This window comes from Amblyraja radiata, chromosome 2 (genome assembly GCF_010909765.2).
Source record: "Amblyraja radiata isolate CabotCenter1 chromosome 2, sAmbRad1.1.pri, whole genome shotgun sequence".
Taxonomy (NCBI): Eukaryota; Metazoa; Chordata; class Chondrichthyes; order Rajiformes; family Rajidae; genus Amblyraja; species Amblyraja radiata.
The window spans coordinates 115,513,366-115,530,198 of NC_045957.1; the positions used below are offsets into that span (position 1 = coordinate 115,513,366).

The following is a 16,833-nucleotide window of genomic DNA, read 5'->3' on the forward strand; positions in this document are numbered from 1 at the left end:
TACACTGACAAGTTTTCAATAGCATTAAAGACTATTGTATGATCCTGTACTTTTTAAATGTGATGAGAAATATATCTACAGGAAATGTGTGCTATACACTTGAATTTTACATAATTATGTATATCAATGTTAACATATCAGACACTTACAGTTATAGAAAACTGGAGTGTAGACACAAGGAACATCATATGCTGGTTAATATACCAAAGGACACAAAGCACTGGAGTAACTCAGCGGGTCAGGCAGCATCTCTGGAGAACATGGATTAGGTGACGTTTCGGTTTGAGACACTTCATCAGTTACAGAAATCTGTAGGATACAACTAATATTTATTCCTGCAATTGACAATTTTGATTTTTTTATTGATCCTGTATCGCTGCAACTGTTAATAGAAATCTTCCTCAACATTAGGTTGTGTTTGGCTGTATTTAAAGTCATGTATATATACCACTGCATCCTGATGTATGGGGTTTAAGCAACACTTCATCTGACAGATTAAAGAAAGTCTAAACTGGCTGGCAATCGATATTCTACATTTTCTTTTGTAATAGTTTTTTATTGTTTTGAAATGGATGATTTAAAGCCTTCATTAAGCATTATTCAGCAATGTTGTGGTTTTGACTAGCCCATGGCGCTTAGGACCTGACACCAGATTATTCTTTCACAACACTAATTACACATTATTTAAGGGTTTTTTTTTGCGTAAAGTATCAAGGTAGTTCACCAGATTAATGGCAGGACGTGACATAATGTGTTCATGATCACCTGAACACATTTGTTCTTCATAAGTGATAGGAGCAGAATTAGGCCATTCAGCCCATCAAGTCTACTCTGACATTCAATCATGGCTGATCTATTTTCCCTCGTAACCCTATCTGCTGCCTTCTCCCCATACCTCTGACAGCCGTACTAATCAAGAATCTATCTCTGCCTTTAAAATATCAATTGAAAGCCTCCACAGCCTTCTGTGGCAAAGAATTCCACAGATTCACCACCCTCTGACTAAAGTAATTCTCCCTCATCTCCTTCCTAAAGAAATTTTAATTTAATTATTGAATTAGTTTCAATTTTAATTTAGTCCTTTAATTCTGTGGCTATGGCCTCTAGTCCTAGACTCTCCCACTAGTGGAAACATCATCTTCACATCCACTCTATACTAGTTCTTGGTAGAGTTTGTTTCACAGAACTTTGTTCTCTGTCGTCTACCATATGACCTTGTTGCAATGCGGAGACTTGGTCCGAATCTGGTACCCTTTGAAAATGGGAGGTTTTTTTTCCACCCATGGTTTCGTGCTGCAATTTTTTATTCATTAGCTGTGCACGGCATATGTGTCTTCGAACCCTGTCACTTGCTTGCGAGACAGAATAATGACTCAAAGCAAGTGCATTAGTTGAGTCTCATTGACTGTGCATTGAGAAAGGTAAAATAAAATGAGTTGCAATGGGAAAGGAAAGTGAGGGAAGAAGGACATACTACGGAGAGATAAGTAGTTTAGTGGTGCTTAGTTTTTCAGAAAAGTGACAGAGCCATGTGCAATGTACAATAATTTAAGATTGTTGTATCTTGCCAACAATGCGGCTTCTTTGATGAAATGAAGCTTTTCACAAAGGCGGGAGGAATGTTTCCACATTGCTTGCCCAGTAGGTGAACAAAGTGTGCAAATAGCTGGAAGTAATCTGCTCAGAGTGATTACAAAATGTGAAAAGACAGTTTATCCAATTACATCCATGTGTGATTTCCATTTGATTGATTCATAATGAATCTGTAGATTTTCCAACCGAATGAAATGGCACTCCTGCCTCCCAGGCAATGTTTGTACCTGAAACGTTAAAATAAAATAATGAAAACCAGTAAACTGAGATTCAGATCACTCTTTAGTTTAGTTTGGTGATACAGCGTAGAAACAGGCCATTCGCCCCACTGAGTCCGCACTGACCAGCGATCCCCGCACACTATCCTACACACACTAGGGACAATTTTACATTTATACCAAGCCAATTAATCTGCAAACCTGTACGTCTTTGCAATGTGGGAGGAAACTGAAGATCTCAGAGAAAACCCATGCGGGTCACGGGGAGAACGTAAAATTCCATAAGGGCAGCACCCGTAGTCAGGATCAAATCTGGGTTTCCGGTGCTGCAACTCTACCGCTGCATCACTGTGCCGCCCATTGCATTCACATGCAACATGTGCAATGATGTCCTGATGATCTAGCTTCCCTCTGCCACTGGTGGTTTGCACTATATGCAAAGTAGATAGCATGTTAGAGTGTCCTGTGTGATTTGTTCTTTTCATTCCTCACTACCCCTAATGTGTGGAAAGGAACTGCAGATGCTTGTTCACACCGAAGATAGACACAAAATAATGAAGTAATTCAGCGTGATAGGCAGCATCTCTGAAGAGAAAGAACGGTTGACGTTTCGGGTTGAGACCCTTCATCAGACTGAATCTTGGAAATTTTATGACTGGTTTGTTGTGGAAGTACATTGCGATCATAAGAGAATTCTCCTCCAGAATGAATTCAGTTTTAGTCCTATGACTATGTTGAATAATTGACCAATCATCTTTGAAATAATTAAACTCAATCTCAAAGCCAACTCAATATTTTAGACTCCATCTTTGGCTAAAATAAGCAGGAGCTGGTCGAAGAAGTGTCAAGAATGTTTTATTGTCATGTGTCCCAGATAGGACAATGAAATTCTTGCTTTGCTTCAGCACCACAGTGTATGTAAACATAATACAGAACAGGAGATAAAAGTTCAGTGTGTCCATAGACCATAGACCATGTATACACAATAAATAACAGATAAAGTGCAATAGTAATAATAGACTGTTATTGTTCAGAGCTTATTTGATGTCGTGTTTAATAGCCTGATGGCTGTGGGGAAGATGCTGTTCCTGAACCTGGATGTTCCAGATTTCAGGCTCCTGTACCTTCTTTCCGATGGCAAAGGAGAGATGAGTGTGTGACCAGGATGGTGTGGGTCTTTGATGATGATGGCAGCCTTTTGAGGCAGCAACTGCGATGGATCCCTTCGGAGGTCAGAGCCGGTGCAATTTGTAAAAAGAAAAGTGGCAACAGACACAGGGTGGCACAGTGGCTCAGTGGCAGAGTTGCTGCCTCACAGCATTAGAGACCCGGGTTCGATCCTGATAACAGGTGCTGTCAGTTTGGAGCTTGTACGGTCTCCCCCTGTGACCGTGTGGGTTTTCCCTGCGACCCTTCCACGTTCCAAAGACGTGCAGGTTTGTAGGTTAATTGACTTCTGTAAATTGTCCCTTGTGTGTAGGATAGAACTAGTGTATGGGTGATTGCTGGCCGGCACGAACTCGGTGGATCACAGAGTCTGTTTGCACGCTGTGTCTCTAAACTAAACTAAACATGGCATAAACATGGCATGACAACTAGGTGCAAACACACAGAATGTTTCAACAGGCACATTGAAGGGGCTGTCCCACTACGGCAACCTAATTGGCGAGTTTAGAAAAGTTTAAGAAAGTTTGAAAAAGTGTCACGTTGAAGACCTCCTTCGACTATGTAGAGACCTCCTTCAACCTCCTTCGACTATATTGAAGACTTGGTTCGACTAGCTTCTGGAATATTGGACACCGAATAGAGGAGAGTGAAGATGACCTCCTTCGACCTCCCTTCGACTATGATGAAGACTATCTACGACTACCTTTGACTACCCACGATTACCTACGAATAACATGCCGACCTACTACGACCTACTTCGACTAAAGTAGGGCGACCTTTTTTTACTCGGGGGCATTTTTCAGCATGTTGAAAAATACGCCGCAACCTAGCTGAGGCCTCGAGTACGCGGGGACTACTCTCGTGCATGAAGGAGAGTTACAAAGACCTCCTACGACCTCGTGTCGACCATGCTGCGAGTATGAGTTGAGGGCAAACTCTTCTAAACTCGCGAATTAGATCGCCGCAGTGGGACAGGCCCTTAAACGTGACTTTCAATGAATATGAAGAAAGCCTGCAGAATGGTTGACCAATTTGGTCTGAAGAGGTTGCATTTTGAAGAAAGTACAAACATGCATGTCTAAAAATTAATTGATTGTTGTCTCAACTGACATCTTGCAAGAAATTGTATTTGCTCAGTGAAGGGGAGGCAGAGTATTTGTAGTTTGTTTCTGGCATTTGCAAGTGGCAGATTTTGTGTGCGATCTTGCCTCCTTGGCAATATATCAGGTGGGTGGGGGGGAAAAGCATATTGAGTGCAGATGCTATCTGTCTCTTTGATCTCTTGCCCTGTTTTAAAACAAAAACATGTGTACAGTGACAAATCAGTGAAGGTGTTATGGTTGTGGGGGAGAGAGGTTGGGTCACATGTAAAGCAAATTGTCCCACTTTTGTCGGTTTGTTTCTTGGACATCATTTTTTTTTAATATAGTTGGCAACTTCTCACCAGTTTTTGTCTGCGCTGATGTCACGTCTAGGAGCCAGTTGCAGTTACTGATTTTCCAACAATTATAGCAACTCTCATTTGCCAAGACTTTCAGCGCTAAGCTTCAGTGCCTACTTAGACGCAAAATGTAACTCTGCGGGACAGGCAGTATGGCTGTAGAGAAGGAATGGGTGACGTTTCGGATCGAGATCCTTCTTCAGACTGATTGTGTTGGGGAAGGGGGGGGGGGGGGGGTTGGCAGATGCTGACCGAGAAGGGTATTAAAATAAATCTCATTGTCAATTTTAATAAATATTTGGGAGAGAACATCCCTTTTAATAATTGATTTAGTAAAGGTACTTTTCTCTTTCCTGAAATATTTTTTGGTGATTAGGTTTTTAAATCTGAATCTGCCTAGCATATGATACATGATATATTTTAATAATCATTTAATTTTGACTTTTCTATAACTCTATCTATGATACGGTCAATATTATTCTATGAGTTGAGCAGAAAAGTCTGGTACCCAAATGATCAGCCGTACTACAGAACACATTTTGTAGCTTCTTCTGAGTGAACTCTGACAACTTTTATTTTAGTTGAATTGCTTTGGACCATAGTCACCTTCAGATGTATGGAACTAGACTATGATTTAGAAACGGGCAGATTTGAAGGTACAATCCTAAATTAATATCTGGCAACAAAGCTGCTAAAATATTATTTTTTCAAATGATGATTTGGGACTGAACTGCAGCATGAAATATAATGTGTTGCAGTAGGTAAGAGGGCAGAAACCTTCATTTGCCAAGTGTTTGCTGCAGCATGTGGGAAAATTATTACGTTTGGTATACAGTTTCTGAAAAGATAGTCGTTGCCCTGTTTTGATTATATAAACAACTTATCTAATGCAAAGCAAATGGGATGAATATTTTTTTTCAAGTTCGTTGAGGAAGACTAAGTGGCACAGTAACGCAGCGGTAGAGTTGTGCCTTACAGCGCCAGTGACCCAGGTTAGATCCTCACTGCAGGTGCTGTCTGTGTGAAGTTTGTATATTCTCCATGTGATGACATGGGTTCTGCTGTTTCCTCCCACTCTCCAAAGACGTGCAGGTTTGCAGGGGAATTGGCTTCGGTAAAATTGTAAATACTCCTATTGTGTTGGATAGTGCTAGTGTACGGAGTGATTGCTGGTTGGCACGGACTTGGTGGGCCAGAGGGCTTGTTTCCGCTCTGTATCTCTAAAGTCTAAAGCAGGGGTTGGCAACCTACTGCCCCTGGGCCGAATGCGGCCCGTAACCTGAAATCATCCAGCCCGCAGGTGGATTTTTTCCCCCGTAATCATCCGGCTCGCCGGGCGCCCCGAGCAGCGGCCGAGCTCTGGCTGTACCACATCTTGCGCAAAACCGCCAGCACAGCCGAGCACCTTCTGTGAACACATTTAAGAAAGAACTGCAGATGCTGGGAAAAATCGAAGGTGGACAAAAATGCCGGAGAAACTCAGTGGGTGAGACATGCAAGCATTGTATGAAGCTGCCTCACCCGCTGAGTTTCTCCAGCATTTTTGTCGACCTACTGTGAACACGTGATTTGATACCTGCCATCTGGGGCGAGACGGCGGCGGGATCCATGTGTACACGTGATAGATGTGGCCCCCGCCATCCGCCCACAGACATGTGTCCCGGCCCCTATGCAGAACAAGGTTGCCGACCCCTGGTCTAAAGTAATGGGCAGCGGGATGCTGTGCGCATTTAAGAGGAAATTAAAAAAAACAAAAGTGTGGTGGGAGTATGGACCAGGCTGCCAGAGGAGTTAGTTGAGGCATGTTTACAAAACATTGCAATGTTTACAAAACATCTGGACAGGTACATGAATAATATAGGTTTAGAGAGATATAAGCCAAACGCAGGCAGGTGGGACAGTTTCTACACGTATGATCTATGACTCTCAAAACAGCAAACAGTGGAGTTTCCCCTGCCATTCATTCATGGCTGATCTACCTTTCCCTCTCAACCCCATTCTCTACTTTCTCCCCATAACCCTTACTAATCAGGTATCTGTCTGTCTCCACCTTAACAGATTTGATATGGAATCCTGGTTGTGAATATTACAGATTTCTTAAGGTAGCCAGTGCAGTATTGGAATTTCTTGCCTATTACTATGTAAAATGCAATGGGACCTCCGGTTACATATTGTCACCATAAATGTGGCTTGTTTAATAAATGCTGTCCACTGTTTTCATGCTTTCTGCAAGTATCGTTTGTGATCAGCTCAACATTGTTTAATTGTGGTACATAGAATAACCTGTTTAATTTGAAGCCGCTTGCCTCTTGCAGAGTGGAATTGAAATTTTCTCTGCTGGGAATCTACTTGGTCGGCATGGGCGAGTTGGGCCGAAGGGTCTTTTTCCGTGCTGTATGATTCTACGACTGATTTAGGGATAGTCAGCATGGCTTGGTGTTTTTCAAAGTTTTTATAACGAGGTGACCAAGAGTATTTTGTCAATGGCTTTGCAAGGCTTTTGACAGGGTACTGTATGGTAGGCCTAACGCAGGCAATTGGGACATGTTTTGCTAGGCAATTTAGTGGGCGTGGATGTTGGGCTGAATGGCCTGTTTCCATGCTGTGTAGGTCTATGGCTCTGAATTTGGGAGAACCTGGAACTGATATTGGGGCATCTTGCACGTGGGCAAGTCTGATCTTCTCCTAAATGCATGCTGATGTACAGAACAAGTTGAATTAGTTTATTGTCACGTGTACTGAGATACAGTGAAAAGCTTTTGTTGCGTGCTAACCAGTCAGCAGAAAGACAACACGTGATCACAATCGAGCCTTCCAAAGTGCACAGATAGATGATGATGATGGGAACAAAGTGAATAACGTTATGTTAACGTTAAGATAATGTCCAATCAAAGATAGTCGAAGGGTCTTCAATGAGGTAGATAGTTGCACAGGACTGCTCTCTAATTGTTGGCGGGATGGTTCAGTTGCCTGATAACAGCTGGGAAGAAACTGTCCCTGAATCTAGAGGTATGCGTTTTCAGACTTCTATACCTTTTGCCCGACGGGAGAGGGGAGAAGAGGGAGAAGGGGGTGTGACACATCCTTGATTATACTGATGGCCTTGCTGAGGCAGCATGAGGTGTAAATTAAGTCAATGGAAAGCAGTAGGAAGGATCTGGTTTAAACCGAAGATAGACACAAAATGCTGGAGTAACTTAGCGGTACAGGCAGCATCTCTGGGTGACGTTTCTGGTCGAGACCTTTCTTCAGACTGAAGGTTGGTTTGTGTGATGGTCTGGGCGGCGTGCACAATTCTCAGCAATTTCTTGTGGTCTTGGATGGAGCTGTTCCCAAATCATGCCGTGATGCATCCCGATAAAATGCTTTCTACGGCACATCTGAGCATTCCATGTGCTCGACTGTGCTGCTTAAACAGATGATGGATTGCAACATTCACAAATGATACAAGTTCGCAGTGCTGCCGAAGCTGCAGAAATAGCCTCCTGTATTGGCTTGTACTTCTAAAGCACAATTGTCTCGGTTTGTAAATTTGTAATGTGCAAGGTGTTTGACCTTGGTCCTTGTTTTTTTTTTAAGACAATTGTTACAGCCTGTTGAATGCAAGTAGAAAATTGTAAATCATTTTGATGAAAGGCTTCACTGCAGAATTACTTAATCTGCGACCCACCCTACTGAAGGTTCTGTCTGCCTTTTAATGGAAGGGGTGGGGAGGGACTGAGTAATGATTATGGATTGAGCCTGCGGTTCCTTCTGATGGTGCAGTGTTCATTCAGGTCTGGGCAGCTGTGCTCATTACAGCGGTCAAGGTTTGTTCTCTTTGGAAATGTGGCTGCCAGGTTTATTCTTTTGCCGGGGGCTGGGGGGGGGGGGGGGGTGGGAGGTTGGGAAGGGAGAAAGGTGTCTTAACTTCAACTTGGAGGAGTGTAAAAGCAGCTTTTTAAAATCAAAAGCCCATGCAAACATGGACATAGACGTAGAAAATAGGTGCAGGAGGAGGCCATTCGGAGGACCCGTTCACTCCTACTCTTTGCTTCCTGTCTGTCAACCAATCTTCTATCCACATCAGCACCCTACCCCCAATACCATGTGCTCTAATTTTAGTCACCAGATACCATGTGCTCTAATTTTAGTCACCATTTAGTAAATGAATTGCGCAAAAAAAAATTGCCTGCAAATGCTGGATTACAAATTCCAATTGCCTAATTTTACTCCTATCACTTATGACCTTATGATCTTTATTAATCACCTGTCAACAAATCTGTGCTTTATTAATACCGAATGACTTGGTATTCTGTCATTTAATGCCATCTGCAGCAATGCATTCCACAGATGCACCACCCTGTGGCTAAATAAATTCCTCCTCGTTCCCTTTCTCAAGGTATGTCCTTTTATTCCCTCCCCTACCCTACCTACCCTGTGCTTCAACTGGACTCCCACCTATATAGATAGGCACAAAATGCTGGAGTAACTCAGCACGACAGGCGGCATCTCTGGAGAGAAGGAATGGGTGACGTTTTGGGCCGAGACCCTTCTTATCTCCGGAGATGTTGCTTGTCCCGCTGAGTTAATCCAGCATTCTGTGTCTATCTTCGGTGTAAACCAGCATCTGCAGTTCCTTCCTACACATCCCACCTATTTCTCCCCTCCACCACACTACTTTCCACCCTTGCGCCTCTCAAATCACAACTATGTACAGCACTGGGCCTGTACTCGCTGGAGTTTAGAAGGTTGAGGGGGGACCTCATTGAAACTTACAGAATAATGAAGGGCATAGATAGAGTGGATGTGGAAAGGGTGTTTCCACTGGTGAGAGAGTCAAGAACCAGAGGTCATAGCCTCTGAATTAAAGGCCGCTCTACTAGAAAGGAGGTGAGGAGATCAGTGGGTAGTTAATCTGTGGAACTCATTGCCACAGAGGGCTGTGGAGGCCACGTCAGTGGATATTTTAAGGCAGCGATGGACAAGTTCTTAATTGGAATGGATGTCGAGGGTTATGGGGAGAAGGCAGGAAATGGGATTAGATGGCAGAGATCAGCCATGATTGAATGGTGGAGTAGACTATGGGCCGAATGGCCTAATTCTACTCCTATAACTTGTGAATTCATGAGCTACTCCGATAATTTGTGTCCATTGTTTTTTTTACAAATGAGTTCAGAAGTTGGGAGGTCATGTTGCAGTTGTACAAGACGTTGGTGAGGCCACATTTAGAGTATTGTGTTCAGTTCTGGGCACCGTTTTTATAGGAAAGATGTTGTGAAGCCGGAAAGGATGCAGAGATGATTTACGAGGATGTTGCCAGGGCTAGAGGCCCTGAGCTATGTGTGGAGGTTGAGCAGACTAGGACTCTATTCCTTGGAGTGCAGGTGGATGAGCGTTGATCCAAATCATGAGGGGAATAAATCAAGTGGACGCCCAGAGTCTCTTGCCCAGAGTAGGAGAATCGAGAACCAGAGGACATAGGTTTAAGGTGAGGGGGAAAAGATTTAATAGGGTCCTGAGGGGTAACTTTTTCACACAAAGGGTGGTAGGTGTATAGAACCAGCTGCCGGAGAAGGTAGTTGAGGAAAGGACTATAGCAACGTTTAAGAAACATTTAGACAGGTACATGGATAGGACATGTTTAGAGGGATGTTAGCCAAACGCAGGAAGGTGAGACTAGTGTAGATGGAACTTGGTGGTTGGCGTGGGTGATTTTGGCCGAAGAGCCTATTTCCATGTTGAACGTCTGTGACTACATGACTCTAAATGCTCAAGTTGGCATTTGTGAATTCTGTGACAGTAAAATGGGGCATTGGAGGAACTTGCCTCATAATAAGTTATCTTTTTGGATTTAGCTTTTAGCATGCTGCTACTGCCTTGTGAAACATAACCTTTTATACTTAGTTTTCAAGTAATCAGTTATTGATCGTCTCGAGCATGAAGTGGTGATCAGTATAAATATTGTGCGTCAAGGGCACTCAGAAACAGCACCATCAATGTCGTGCTTTGTGCTCTCTCCCCTTTATGGAAAATGGCAATAGATCAACCCACTGTAACATCTTCTTTGGATCTTTGGAACTTCTTTAGTTAGAGGGTAGCTAATCTATGGAACTCATTGCCACAGGGCTGTGGATAGATAGATAAAGCTCTTAAAAATAGTGGAGTCAGGGGATATGGGGAGAAGGCAGGAATGAGGTACTGATTGTGGAAGATCATGAGCTACATGATCACAATGAATGGCGGTGCTGGCTCGAAGGGCCGAATGGCCTACTCCTGCACCTATTGTCTATTGTCTATTGTCGATTGACAAAGATAAACTCCCTCACTTCAGCCTCATCGTTGCTCTCTCCCGATCTGGGTGCGATTTGTGTTAAAAGTAGTAGTGCACTGAAGCAAAGCAACAAATATACAATGAACACATGAATGGCCTACTCCTGCACCTATTGTCTATTGGAGGCCGTCAGTGTATATTTTTAAGGCAGAGATAGACAAATTATTGATTAGAACGGGTGTCAAGGGTTATGGGGTGAAGGCAGGAAAATGGGATTAAGATTCAGAGATCAGCCATGATTGAATGGCGGAGTAGACTTGATGGGCCAAATGGCCTAATTCTATTCTTATAACTTGCGATCGTGATTTTATAGACAACTATAAACTGCTTAAAATATGTTTTTAGATCTTAACTATTTTAGGATTATTTGGGGGAAAGATTTAAAAGGAACCCGAGGAGTAATCTTTTCACACGAAGGTTGGTGGGTGGATGGAATGAGCTGCTGGAGGAGGTAGTTGAGGCAATATTTAAGGAGCATTTGGACAGGTACATGGATAGGACAGGTTTATAGGGATATGGGCAAACGCATGCAGGTGGGACGAGTGTAGATGGGACATGTTGGCTGGTGGGGACAAGTTGAACCGAAGGGCCTGTTCCCACACTATATGACTCTATGATATGCATAGTAGTCTGAAGAAGGGTCTTGACCTGAAACATCACCTATTCTTTTTCTCCTGAGATGCTGTCTGACCCGCTGAGTTACTCCAGCTTTTTGTGTCTATCTGCAGTTTAAACCCGCATCTGCAGATCCTTCCCACATAAGTATAGACATTGTCTGCCTCAACGCTGTGGCAGAATAATTCACCCTCCTTTGCTTGGAGGTTTTTCATTTGAATCTCAACCCAGGCACGCCACTGGGCCAGGCAATGAAATGCTTTCAGCTGCCCGTATTGTTAGTCTGTGTGCAGTCGCTGCTCAGTGGATGCGAGTCTGCGGGAGGGCTTACTGTTTTTATACATCCAATTGAAATTTCACTGGTCTGTAGAGAGGGGCAATTGCTGTGAAGTAGATCCACAAATAACCTGCATGGTTGGCAAATTCTGAACTATTTTAGTTTGATTGCAAGTCCATATTTTAACATGCAATTTCCAGCACAGAGTACTGGTTAGCAATTCTGTTTCTTCTGTATTCCAGTTATGTGGAGGACATTGCTGCATCCCAACTGTTTGATTGATTGTGTAGGAAGGAACTACAGATGCTGGTTTATACCGAAGATAGACACAAAGGGCTGGAGTAACTCAAACGGGGTAGGCAGTGTCTCTGGAGAAAAGGAATGGGTGACTTTTCAGGTCGAGGCCCTTCTTTGTAGTCGACCTGAAACATCACCTTTCCGTTCCTCCAGAGATGCTGTCTGACCTGCTGAGTTACTCCAGCTATTTGTGTCTATCTTCTGAAATGTTTGATTGATTGATTGATTGATTAAAAGATACTGCATGGAAAAAGGCTCTTCGGCCCACTGAGTCCATGCCGATCATTGATCACCCGTTCACACTAGTTTTATGCTATCCCTCTTTCACGTCCACCTCCTGCACACCAAGGGGAAATTTACAGAGGCCAATTAACCTACAAACCTGCGCATCTTTGTGATGTGGGAGGAAACCAGAGCACCCGGAGGAAACTCAAACGCGGTCACAGAGGGGTCGTGCAAACTCCACAAAAAACAGCACCCGAGGTCAGGATTGAACCCGGGTCTCTGGCACTGTGAGAGAGGGGCTCAACCAGCCGTGCCACTGTGCTGCCCCAAGACTTTCATGGAAAAAATATTAATCTACCAGAAACTGAATAATTGAAGATAGAATCACTTTGGTTGAGTAAAAGTCTTGACCTAAAACGCCACCCGTTCCTTCTTTCCAGAGATGCTGCATGTCCCGCTGAGTTACTCCAGCATTTTGTGTCTACGGTGAAAACCGGCATCTGCAGTTCCTTCCTATTTAAAATATTTCCTGTCAGTACTCAGCATGCAATTAACACTGTCAAGAACCCATCTTTACTCAGCCTTGACGAGTAGATGGCGAGCTGCTGGAGTCGTTATGATTAGGCCATTATCATATCGTTATTCGCAAAGAATTTTGCATCAGCAAAGAAGGAGGAACAAACGTCATGCTTCCACGACCCATGATGTATGAGTTGAGGGATGAACCCAACGTCTGACTCAAGTGGCACGGTGGCGCAGCGGTAGAGTTGCTGCCTCACAGTGATGATAGCGCCAGAGACCCGGGTTCGATCCCGACTACAGGTGCTGTCTGTACGGAGTTTGTACGTTCTCCCTGTGACCATGTGAGTTTTTCGAAGACGTTCCGGTTTCATCCCACATTCCAAAGACATACAGGTTAATTGGCTCGGTGTAAATGTAAATTGTCCCGAGTATGTGTAGGATAGCGCTAATGTGCGGGGATCGCTGATTGGAGCGGACTCGATGAGCTGAAGGGCCTGTTTCCATGCCATATCTCTAAACTATTCTAAAAACCTAAGGGCCTGTCCCACCAGCATGCGATAGCATGCGTCTAGCCCGACCAAACGTGATCGCTTGAGGCGTATGGCCTCGCGGTCCCAATTCGAACCGACGAGGCATATGGAGTTATGCGGGGCTGGTCCCGACATCATACTCACCAAAGCTGGGCAGGAGGCGGGCCGACTGAATTTGGATGTCGGGCGGTGATGTCATCACGCAACGACACGCCGGGCGGTGACATCATCGCGCAACGCCACGTGCTAGGCGTACGCCATCAAGAAGCTGCATACGACGTCAAGATGCTGCGTACGCCCGTCGAGACGCTGCGTACGCCCGTCGAGACGTTGCGTATGACCTCAATGCGCATGCGGGCCGACAGGCCCTTGGCACGCGGGATTTTCGGACAGTGCAAGATTTTTGTAGCCGCGCGCGATGTCGGGACCAGCCCCGCACAACTCCATATGCCTCCGACGATCGAAGTGGGACCGGCCCCGCGAGGTCGTACGCCTCAAGCGACCATGTTTGGTTGCGCTAGATGCATGGCTATCGCATGCTGCTGGGACAGGCCCTTAATAGGTATGTGTCACTTGTTAATTCTATTGAAGACATCTTCTAATAGTGTTGATGATTGAGTGGTCTGATGGGGTGTTAATTGGCTTAATTTGTCATGCTGTTGTGAATAGGATATACATAGGCAATTTGCCAGATTGTCAAGTACAACTGTTGTAGCTGAATTGGGTGCAGGTTGCCTCGAGCTGGAAATAATATTATCGCACACCTCTTGCACAATGTTTGTGTGCTAATGAATTCCATTGTTGCTTTTCTACATTAAGCTCGGGTTTTCCTTTGTACCATGTGAAGTAAATTCAATTTTATGAAGACTGAAGGACAAGAGGACATGACTTCAGAATTAAGGGACAGAAGTTTAGGGGTAACATGAGGGGGAACTTCTTTACTCAGAGAGTGGTAGCAGTGTGGAATGAGCTTCCAGTGGAAGTGGTGGCGGCAGGTTCGTTGGTATATTTTAAGAATAAATTGGATAGGCATATGGATGAGAAGGGAATGGAGGGTTATGGTATGAGTGCAGGCAGGTGGGACTAAGGGAAAAAAAAATTGTTCGGCACGGACTTGTACGGCCGAGATGGCCTGTTTCCGTGCTGTAATTGTTATATGGTTATATGTTATATGAAGGGCCTGTCCCACTTGCGCGACTTTTTCGGCGACTGCCAGCACCCGTCATAGGTCGCCGAAAATTTTCAACATGTTGAAAATTCAGCGGCGACCAGAAAGACGCTACGACTCTTTGCGTGACTAGGAGACTACTCACGGCCATACAGGCGACACCCTGGCAACATGTCGCGGGGTGAAGCCTGTATGGTCGTGAGTAGTCGCCTAAAGAGTCGTACCTTGTTCTGGTCGCCACTGGATTTTCAACATGTTGAACATTTTCAGCGACCTGTAACGACCTATGACGGGTGCTGGCAGTCGCCGAAAAAGTTGTGTAAGTGGGACAGGCCCATGACTTCTTCAATGATGATGAGGTTGGTCTTCAAGGTTTTTTTGTTTGAAGATGATAGCGGATTCTCCATTGGTATTCTCAATTGTTGAGGATATTCATAAGTTCTCGGAGCAGAATTAGGCCATTCAGCCCATCAAGTTTACTCTGCCATTCTATCATAACTGATCTATCATTCACTCTCAACCCCATTCTCCTGCCTTCTCCCCATAAAGCCCAGACACCTGCACTAATTAACAATCTGCCAATCTCAAGTGTTGATTAGTACGGGATGGGGTAAATACATTTTTGAAATATAGGAGGATTAAAAGCAATTGGAAGTTTAAAAAAGAAATTGGATGCATTCCAACAACGCTGCTTGAGGGAGATCCTGAAGACTAGCTCCAGAGACTACATCACAAACGAGGAAATCTACCGTGAAACCGCAACAAAGCCTCTCAGCCAGGACATAGAGGTACGCAGGATGAAATTTGCAGGACATGTACCGAGAATGTCACCAGAACGTGCACCTAAGATAGCAATGCCATGGCATCCTGACGGAAGAAGGAAAAGAGGCCGACCAAAACTCACATGGAGGCGAACATTCCAGAAGGATTTGGAAGCCCGGGACGCAAGCCTATCGAGGGTGGAAGACATCGCACATAACCGGACAAAATGGTGAAAGCTTGCTGCCCAATGCACTCAACAGTGTTGGAGGAACGAAGTCTAAGTAAGTAAAGGCTATAGGCCTTTTCCAAGATGGAGTATTGCGGCGACTATGGGGGAGAAGGAGGATGAGGAGACGGGGGTGGAGGGAGCGAGGAGCGAACTAGAAGTGAGGCCGAGTGGATAAAGCAACGGCCGACAGGAAGAAGCAGCAGCTGGTGAGAAGGAAGGGAACCCCATGGTGGTGGTGGCCTGAAGAAAGCGCAGCAATGTGAGCTGCAACAACAGCCACGCCAAGCGAATGGTGCGGCAACTGGTAATGAAGGCTCTGCTGGTGTACCGTGGGTTTAGTTTAGTTTATTGTCACGTGTACAAAGGTATAGTGAAAAGTTTTGATGCGTGCGAACCAGTCAGCGGGAAGATAATACATGATTACAATCAAGCCATTTACAGTGTATATATATGTGATAAGGGAATTACGTTTAGTGCAAGGTAAAGCCCGATCAAAGATAGTCAGAAGATCACCAATGAGGTAGATAGTAGTTCGGCATTTCTCTCTGGTTGTGGTAGGACGGTTCAGTTGCCTGATCTTCTTCTTGCGTATGGCGTGCACAGCTTAAAGTTGTCGGACAACTTGTTCTATTTGATCTTATTTGATTGTGCATGCCGGGTTGATTGCATTTGTTGAAACACGTGAAAGTTGCAATCTCCCACCCCAGTTGCCTGATAACAGCTGGGAAGAACAGTTCCTGAATCTGGAGGTGTGTGTTTTCACACTTCTATACTTTTTGCCCATGGGAGAGGTGTGAAGAGGGTGTTATCGGCAGTGTCGGTAGGTCCGTCTACCATAACCAAAATCCATTATAAAGAGGGCCTTTAAAACAAGGGGTTACAATATATCTCAACTCTCAGAGATCATATTGGTTCAGGATGGTGGATTTCATTCCCTGAGGGAGATGAGTGAACCTACGGGCCCTTGTGATGGTTTTGTGGTTGCCATGGCTTGTAAATCCGAAAATGAAATTATTGAATTCACAATTCAAATCTCCAGCTGCCAGAGTGGGATTGAAGATTGTATCTCATCAATAGTTCAAACCTTTGCATAACTGTGTAGAAGGGAACTGCAGATGCTTGTTTACACCAAAGACAGGCACAAAATGCTGGAGAAGGCAGCATTTCTGGAGATAAGGAATTCTTCTATCCAAAGATGCTGCCTGCAAAGAGTAGGAGTAAATGGGTCTTTTTCAGAATGGCAGGCAGTGACTAGTGGGGTACCGCAAGGCTCAGTGCTGGGACCCCAGCTATTTACAATATATATTAATGATCTGGATGAGGGAATTGAATGCAACATCTCCAAGTTTGCGGATGACACTAAGATGGGGGGCAGTGTTAGCTGTGAGGAGGATGCTAGGAAGCTGCAAAGTGACTTGGATAGGCTGGATGAGTGGGCAAATGCATGGCAGATGCAGTATAATGTGGATAAATGTG

General features: G+C 44.5%; 1 protein-coding gene and 1 long non-coding RNA gene across 6 annotated transcripts in view; one reads left to right on the plus strand and one right to left on the minus strand.

The window, feature by feature from the left end:
• kif13a (kinesin family member 13A) overlaps positions 1 to 16,833 on the plus strand; it is a 294,683-nt gene that overhangs the window by 25,726 nt on the left and 252,124 nt on the right. The window lies entirely within an intron of this gene.
• Positions 867 to 14,946, minus strand: LOC116967362. Its single transcript, XR_004410203.1, has 3 exons — positions 14,881 to 14,946; positions 7,501 to 7,503; positions 867 to 878 (listed from the first exon to the last, which is right to left on the minus strand). It is a non-coding gene; the product is annotated as an uncharacterized LOC116967362 (long non-coding RNA).